Source organism: Chrysochloris asiatica, unplaced genomic scaffold, assembly GCF_000296735.1.
Source record: "Chrysochloris asiatica unplaced genomic scaffold, ChrAsi1.0 scaffold00083, whole genome shotgun sequence".
In the NCBI taxonomy this organism is placed as follows: domain Eukaryota; kingdom Metazoa; phylum Chordata; class Mammalia; order Afrosoricida; family Chrysochloridae; genus Chrysochloris; species Chrysochloris asiatica.
The window spans coordinates 6,905,165-6,914,546 of NW_006408601.1; the positions used below are offsets into that span (position 1 = coordinate 6,905,165).

General features: G+C 39.5%; 1 pseudogene; it reads left to right on the forward strand.

Annotated features, from left to right (window-relative positions):
• The first annotated feature begins 369 nt into the window (after nucleotides 1-369).
• Nucleotides 370-1,064, forward strand: LOC102826766 (annotated as a pseudogene).
• The last annotated feature ends 8,318 nt before the right edge of the window (nucleotides 1,065-9,382 follow it).

Sequence of the window (9,382 nt, forward strand, 5' to 3'; positions counted from 1 at the left end):
GTTGAATGTAAAACTGATGATGTGCCCTGTAAACTTTCACTCAATCCACAATAAAAACCTTAAATTAAAAAAAAAAAGATAATGGAATTTGAAGTGATAGGGTTGTAACGATAAGTAAGCTTCTGAAAATTCTAGGTACAGATTCACATGTAACTTTATGTGGCATGCTTTGGCCCAGAGGAACTTAAGAAGTTTTAGTCATCTCACCTATAGGAGCTAACGTTTCTGAAAAGCCCTACTTGTAAGTGGTGGAATAGATAGTGGCTCAGGATGAGCCTCAAGGCTTCTAATAAGAGTCCATATGAGAAAGCCAGTCTGTGCTCTTTGCAGTGGCAACCTTGGATTTGGGCTGATTCTTTGTGACCTATCATGGCCCAGTGGGCAGTGTGGCTCATAAGCCATGAACCAACAACTCCACTTTGTGGCACCATGAGCTTCACCAGACAGAATCTAACTGTTAAAGAATGAGCCTAAGTCTTCAATGGAGCAAGTTATGTGCCTATTCCTATAGATGTTCCTTTACTTTAAGTACTACTCTGAATTTAGATTATTGGATGATGATAAGGACTTTGTAGAGTCAGGATAGCTGTTCATGAATCAATAAAATGTCCATCTATGGACATCCAATAGGAGATGAAGAACTGTGCCCAGTTGTTGCTTTTATGAAGCATTATAGATGCTTCTGTTCTGCTAGTTGAACAAACTTTATACCTTCATCCATCATTGACTAGCATTAGTGAAGTTTCACAAGACTTGGAACTTCTTTTGGGGGTGTAAGATTTCCTTTTCTTGGGTTAAAAAGATGACACTTAACTAAATTCAGAATCAATTGCCTAACTTGCTTCTGCAGACTTGTCCGTGTGGTACTTTGTTAGATGCCAACTTACAAAATTCATTGGCTAGTACTAATTTTGTCTGTGACTCAGCCACAAAAAAACAGACAGTCTGGAAAACTGGAACACACAAAGGAAAACCATGAGTTTCTGTTTCTTTCTATCACTGAAAATGTAAAATCCAGGCAACATGATAAAAGAGATATAGCAGATAAATGGCAAGTCGTTTGAGCTGTAACTTGTAATTATGATATGGAAGGATCATGTCAAATGTTAGCATCAGCCTAAGCCTCCCCACCAAGGGATCATCACTGCAGAATATTCTGGTTCATCCTTGTGTGACTTCTCTTGACTGCCATTTTTCCCCCACTCTTCTTTCCTCTCCTGGTTGAGCTCCGTTCATCCAGTCCTGCGGTCCAGGTCACGTGGGTATCATCTGCAAGTGTGGGCGCTCCTGTGCATATGTCCTCTCTTCCCTCAGCCGGTAGCTCCACTCTCCTCTCAAATCCTCCGTGGCCACGCCACTGACTCTGGGCCTAAGAGTCCCCAGGTCTCTTCACTCAGCTTGCCAACCAGGTTCCCAACTGGGTCCACAGAAGTCCACTGAACATTGTAGGGCTTAGCTTGCCGCTTCATTGCTGCTTTTACCCCACTTCCCCCCATCGGTGATGTGTGTGGTCACCAATCAGAGCATGCATTTCCGTTGAGTCTTAGTCTTGGAAGGGGGTTTGCGTTGAGAGGACCTGGCCACTTGCCTTGATATTTCCTAGGGAAGCGATTTGTTTGTTCTTATAGTAACAGACCATCTGCCTCCATTTTTCCTGCAGGTCTTTCTTTCAAGAGGTATCTTTTATTCTTCTAGCTGCTCCAGGCTGGTCTGCTCGTCCTTTCAAGTGGAGATTTCTCATCTCTGGAGATCTGGATGTGGTTCCAATTTCTACCTATAGTTTTATGTATTGCAAAGGCTCCACAAGAAGCCTCGTTCACTGGGTATGCTGTAGCCCCATTTTAGGTATTCCAATCAGTCATAGGCAGAAGACAGACTTACAAGCCTTCTAATGTGGTGTTTCTGACTATTCCTTTCTCTCCCTCTCTAGTGTCTACTCTGAGTTGCCTGATCCGGGAAGCGCCGGAAGTCCTTACCTGCCATTCTTATATCTACTAATATTGATGCAACAGTATTTAGTGGACCTTACAAATTTCCATCCGCTCCACCTTTTGAATCATTCAATTTATATTATTATATTTCCCAGGTCCCTATCCCACCAATTCTGGGATCTCATCAAGTGCAGTAGGAGCAAGTACAGCTAAAAATTATAGTTAATTTAAAACTTCATGAAAATGTGAAAAACAATTTTGAATTCTGGGAAGCTCACATTCCTTTTTATAATAGAGGTCCAATCACACATGTGGAATACAGAGTAAGTTTTGACCATCTTGAAGAATTTCAAGAGAATAGCTTATTGATCTGGACTATTGGCCAAAATTCCCAAAATCAATGGAAGTTACTCTTTCTGCAATAGTAATGTTTGGGACAAAGATTCATGAGAAGCAGTCATTTGACCAGATTTGTATTGGAAGCACAGCATATATAAAATTTCATTTTAAGATCTTAGATTACACATTCACTGGGTGTTATAGATCAGCATTTAGTTCAAGTTTTTGCATCAGGAAAACCAAAAATAAGTATAAACCAGAAACTACTTCCTTCTGACTATTACATCTGGAATTCTAAAGCCCCTGCTCTTATAGTTTATGGATCATCATTATTATGATTGTTTCATGTTTACATGAGAGAAATTTATATAATGGTAGACTTTAATGTATATGCTTATAACTAGTGTGAGTGAAAAAAATCATTGAATGATTTAATTATAAAAATAATCTTATTTAATATTGTTAGTCAAATATTGATTAAAAGAACCTTTTAAAGACCATTTTTTCTAATTTTATTCACCTGGCTATTATTCAGAGCATAAAACAATAATGATTTAGTTTAGGCTGATTATAGAGGAGTTCTGGATCTTTCTGACACCCATGTTCCTTCCTGGCAGACATTACTAATCAACCACAGTCCTCTTGTCCCCACAGAGCCTTCCTGGGTAAGGGCTAATGCTCCTTCTCAGTGTAGAACTTTTAGCATCCACTACCATAGCCTTTCCTTTTCAATCAGAATTGTCCTATTGATTAATAAAGAATCTGTATAATTCTAAAAAAATAAGTAAATAATAATGGAATTTATGCATATATATAGTTGCCATTGTTGTTGAGTGCCTTCCAGTCAGTTCTGATTCATAGCAAACCTGTATAGGGTTTCCAAGGAGCAGCTGGTAGGTTAGAACCACTGACCTTGTGGTTAGCAGTCTAGTGTTTATCCTACAGTGCCACCCCAGCATAGTCCAGTGCTTATATTACAGCGTCAAGGTGTTCCCATATGTGTAATGTGTATACAGCTGGTAGTTTTGAACTGCTGACCTTGAAGTTCGCAGCCTGATTCATAACCACTATGCTACCAGAGCTCCTTAGCGCCACACCAGGACTCCGTGTGTATGTGCAGATACACACAAACACACACACACACACATATGTGTAATAGATAGATAGATAGATAAAGATATAGATATACACATACATACACATGAAGTCCTGGTGTAGTGCTGTGGGTTAAAGCGCCAGACTGCAAAGCCATTTGAACTGCAAGGTCAGCAGTTCAAGCTCACCAGCTGCTCCTCGGAAACCCTCTATAGGGTCGCTATGGGTCGGAACTGACTCGACAGCACTTAATAACAACAACACATACACACACACATATATTTATATATATCCATATGTTGTTGTTAAGTGCCGTTGAGTTGGTTCCAACTCATAGCGACCCTGTAGAGGATTTCCAAGGAGCAGTTGATGAATTTGAACCACCAACCTTGTGGTTCAATCTGAGATCCAAATCCACCAGCTGTTCACCAGAAGAATGATGAGACTGTCTATTCCTGCAAAGATTTACAGCTTCGGAAACCCTGTACAGGGTCACTATGAGTTGGAACTGACTCCACAGCACATAACCACCACCACCATACAGGATAGATAGGGACGGGCAACTTAGACATTGACTACCTAAAATGACGGGGCGATAAAGGCATGAAGTGACAGGCTTACAAGTTTTCAAGAGGGAGTCTAGTTTAAGAGTGTGCAGGAGGAAGGCATAGACCCCACTGAATAGCTTTCATTTTGTCAAGACAGGTCTGGTGAAGAGATAGGGATAAGATTCTTATGATTCAATAGTGACTAATTGTTATCATGAATAACTGTGACTGTAACAACTGTAAAGGTAGAAGTTTTGTAACAAAAATGGGGAAGTAGTTAATCTTACAGTTCAGAAACAGAGGACCCTAGGACCATCAAGGGAGAAGAGCACTAGTGGAATGTGGAACCCTATCCAGAGAAACAGTGACACCAGAGATGGAGGCAGAGATGAGGACATGGAGAGAGGGAGCAGCTAAGGACTCTGGACTCATTGAAAGAGAGGAGCTGGGTACTTGCAGCCAGGAGGCAAGCTTGCAGAATATGCCCTTTGGCAGTTTAAATTAATATATATTCCTGAGTGTTTTTGTGTACATCAGCCCTCTGCCCACCCCCCCAAAAAAAAACAGAGGGAATGGAAGCAAATATTGTTGCATGATGATGCATGGAGGAGATTGTAATCATTGCAATGTAACGATGGTGTAAAGCTGATGTTCTCCCATGTAAACTGTCACTCAGTTCACAATAAAAACTGAAATTTAAAAAAAAGTATAGTGAAAAAGTCTTCCTGCCACCAGTGTACCCAGGTCCCCAGCCACCACCATCCCCACCATGTACTCAATAAATATGATCCATTTCTTGATTATCGTGTAGGAATATTTCACACATATATTACTTTCCCTCTTTTTAATATAAAGATAGCATGATGTATGCACAGTTTTTCACTTTGCTTTGTTTTTCAATTGAATAATGTAACTTGGAGACTGTCCCATATCAGCATCTACAGAGCTTGCTCTTTTTAAATAACTACATAGTAATCTAAGAAGCCCTGGTGATGCAGTGGTTAAGTGCTCAGCTGCTAAACAGAAAATTAGTGGTACCAACCCACCAGCCACTCCAAGGGAGAAAGATGAGGCAGTCTGCTTCCCTAAAGATTCCCAGACTTGGAAACCCTGTGGAGCAGCTGTACTCTGTTCTGTAGGATTGCTAAGAGTTAGAAATGACTTGATAGCTTTGGGGTACACAGTAATCCACTGTTGTTGTTGTTGTTGTTGTTGTTATTAGTGCCATCAAGTTAGTTCCAACTTATAGCAACTTTGCATAGGGTTTCTGAGAGCAGCTAGTGGGTTTCAACTGCCAACCCTGAGGTTAGTAGTCCAGTGCGTATCCTACAGTGCCACACCAAGATTCCACTATTATGGACAGATCATAATTTATTAAGTCAACCTCACACTGACATATTACTTTTATAAGTGGTAAGAAGAATTAAATAATTTTGTTCAACAACAACAACAACACAAATGTTTCCAGTCAAATTTCCCTAAGGGAATATAACCTACTGATTTAAACTATTAGGTTCTCTCTGACAATATCTATTAGATATTAGGAGACAAGAATCAACAAAAATTTGATGAAGTCATTTTATAAGCAAATACATTTTTCATTTTTGTTTAAGTTTCTAGTATATGTGAGAGTAAATAATTCAAGAAGCTGGACTATATGAAGACGAATAGAATAACAGGATAGAAGGAAGACTCATAAACAACCTGAAATATGCAGATGACACAATATTGCATACTGAAAGCAATGAGAACTTGAAGTACTAACTGATGAAAATCAAAGACTTAGTCTGCCACGGTTGAAAACTCCTTTAGTATGGACAGCACCTCAACATAAAGAAAATAAAAATCTTCACAACTGGACCAATAAGCAACATCATGAAAAAAAATGAGAAAAGATTAAAATTGTCAAGAATTTCATTTTACTTAGATTCACAATTAACAGCCATGAAAGCAGCAGTCAAAGAGATCAGCTGACTCACTGGGTTGATAGGGACGGGCAATTTAGAGATTGGCTATCAAAAATGGGGGGTAGGGGCTATAAAGGCACAAAGTGGCTAGCTTACAAGCTTTCATGAGTGTGCTTAGTTGCAGAATGGGAGGGAGTAAAGTAGAACCCCCACTCAATAGTTTTCCTCTTTTCCAGATAGATCTGGTGAAAGGGTATTGATGATGATGGTGATAGGATTTTATGAGTCAATGGTGAGTAATTGTTAGCCAAATTAATTGTGAATGTCACCACTGTAATTGTAGAAGATATGCAACTAAACGGGGGGAGTAGTTAATCTTTCATTTCTGGAACAAAGGACACTAGGACCATCAAGAAGGAAGATCATGAGTGGAGCATGAGATCCTACCCAGAAAATCAGCGATAGCAGAGACAATGGTAGAGGCAATGGCAAACAAAGATAGAGCCCCTGAGGACTGAGCAAGGCTGTGTGCCTCCGGACAGGAGGATGGCTTGCAAAATGTACCCTTTGGACATTTAAATGGATTTATAGTTTTGTTTTGTATGTATACATTAAATATTTTTACTTTGTTCATTTGTGAAAAATAAGATGCAGAAGGGAAGCCTCAGGATGGAAGTAGGGTAACTGTTATTACAGGGAGGGGAGGGAAATTATTGAGATGAAACAAAACAAATGATTGGTTGAAAGTAAAGTTGATGATCTTGTCTGTTTACCTTCACTCAGTTCACAATAAAAAGTTTAAAAGAAATCAACTGGTGTATTGCACTGGGCAAATCTGCTTTAAAAGAACTCCTTAAAGTGTTAAAAAGCAAAGCTGTCACTTTGAAGACTAAGGTGCACCCAACTCAAACAGTTCTGCCTCAATAACCTCATATGAATGCATAATTCTGTCAATGAATATGGAACACTAAAGAATTGGTGCCTTCAAATTATGGTTTTGGCAAAATTTTTTGAATATACAAACCATGGACTGCCAGGAGAATGAGCAACTCTGTGTTAGAAGAAATACAGTACAGAATACTTCTTAGAAGAAAGGAGGATGAGACTTGTCACATACTTTGGACATGTTATTAGGAGGGCCAATCCCTGGAAAAGGACATCACACTTGATAAAGAAGAGGGTCAATGAAAAGAGGAGAAGGCCCTCAATGAGAAGGATTGCCACAGTGGCTCCAACAGTGGATTCAAATTGAAGGAACAATTGTAAGAATGGTGCAGGGCCAGGCAGAGTTTCATTTTGTTGTACAAAGGGTTGCTATGAGCTAGAACTGACTCAATGGTACCTAACAACAATAACAGCAGGCATATGTGAAACAGTCAAGTCAATATTGATGCTACCACATTTTAAAATGCAGAAGCAATCTGCTAAAACTGCATACTCAATAGACAGAAATTCATCTCAGAATGAACCATCATCAACCACAACCATTTATTAATACCTTATTGTGATTGATTGACTTGTGTCTCCCCAAAATACATGTCGTAAATCCTAACCTTTATACTTGTGGTTATCATCCCATTTAGGAATTTAAAGTTTTCTTTGTTATGTTAAGAGGCCCTATCAGTTAGGGTTTGTTTTAAGCTAATAACTTTTTAGATATAAAAAGAGGGGATTAGGTACAGCGCTATAGGATAAGAATTGGACTGCTAATAACTCCTAGGTCGGCAGTTCAAACTCTCCAGCCATTCCTCGGAAACCCTATAGAGGATCACTATGAGTCAGAACTGATTCAACAATACTTAATACCAATGACAAGACAAATAAGCTAGCAGGAGCTCTAGTGGAACTGTAGGATAAGCACTGAACTGCTAACTGCAAGGTCGGCAGTTCAAACCTACTGAACTGCTAACTGCAAGGTCAGCAGTTCAAACCTACCAGCCACTCTCCAGGGGAAAGATGAGGCTTTCTTCTCCTGTAAAGATTTACAGTCTTGGAAACCCTATACAGGGTCTCTATGAGTCAGAATTGAATTGATGGCAATGAGTAAAACAAGCAGAGATGAGGGAAGACAGATGTCAAGCCACAGGAAAGTCAGCAATAAATCAAGGAACAAGGGCCCTCCCCCAGATCCAACAGAGAAAGATAGACCTCCCCTGGAGCTGGCACTGTGAATTTGAACTTCAAAACTGTGAGAAAATAAGTTTCTGCTTTTTAAAATGACCAATTTGTGGTGTTTCTCTTATAGTAGCCCTAGATAAGTGAGAAACTTAGGTTCTACAGCTCCATTTGCAATTGTTGTTAAGTGTCGACGTCAATTCCTACTACTAGAGACTCTGTATAGGGTTTCTGAGGAGTGGCTAATGGTTTTTGAACTGCCAATCTTGTGGCTAGCAGTCCAGTGCTTATCCTACAGTGCCACACCAGGACCTCATTTACATTATGCCTTTAAATTATCTTCAAGATGAGTTTCATCTTTTAGTCTGCCACAATTGAATAATGCATTCTATACATCTTTTCCCTCGGCCTCAATGACACGACACTCCTTGTTCTACTTCTATTTTTTTATCTCAAGTCCTTCATCCTCATTCTACCCTTAAATGTTCTTTTTTTCTTCCAAGTATCTTTCTTCTACATACTCTATGGGTGAGCTTAATTACTGTCCTAGCTTGACCCCATCATCTCTAAATGGGTGGTTTCCAAATTTGACTTTCTTCTAACTTGTTGTTGTTAGGTGCCATCAAGTCAATTCTGACCCATAGCGACCCTGTATGGGGTTTCTGAGGAACAGCTGGTGAGCTTGAACCACTGACCTTGCAGTTCAAATAGCTTTACAGTCTGGTGCATTAACCCACAGCGCCACATCAGGAAGAAACCTACAATACAGTTCTATTTGGTGTCCCGTTAATTTTTTTTTTTTTAATTTAAGGTTTTTATTGTGGATTGAATGAAAGTTTACAGGGCACATCATCAGTTTCACATTCAACAATTTCATTAATATTTTTAATTCAACATGTATAAAACTTATTATGTAACTACATAAACCTGCTCTTCTTTTATCTCATCCATTCACATAATATACAACAAAAAATTATTGAAAGACGGTTCATAAGTAAGTCATGATGCTAAGATTCTACCCAAAAGAAGCTTACAGTATAAAATAGTCAGTAAGCTTACAGTCTAAAATAGTCAGTAAGACCTGTATCTTTGCTTGTATTACTACTGTAGCACATAAGGAGGTCTCTGTTAGGGTAGTGGATTAGACATGGAGCTGTTAACCACAGGTCAGCAGTTTGAGTCCACCAGGCACTCCATGAGTGAAGAAAGAGGCTTTCTGCTCCCGTCAAGATTTACAGGCTCGATGAAAGGAAATGCAGATAGGTCTCATGTGATACAACAGTGAATAATTGTTATCAGTACTGATTATAAGGGTTGGAAATGTAAAGGTAGGTGTTTTGTAGCAAGGAGGGGAGTGATTAACTTTGCAGTCTAGGAATGGAGGTCCCTGGGACCATCAAGGGAGAAGAGCAGAGAGCAGGACCCTACCCAGAGAAGCAGTGATGCC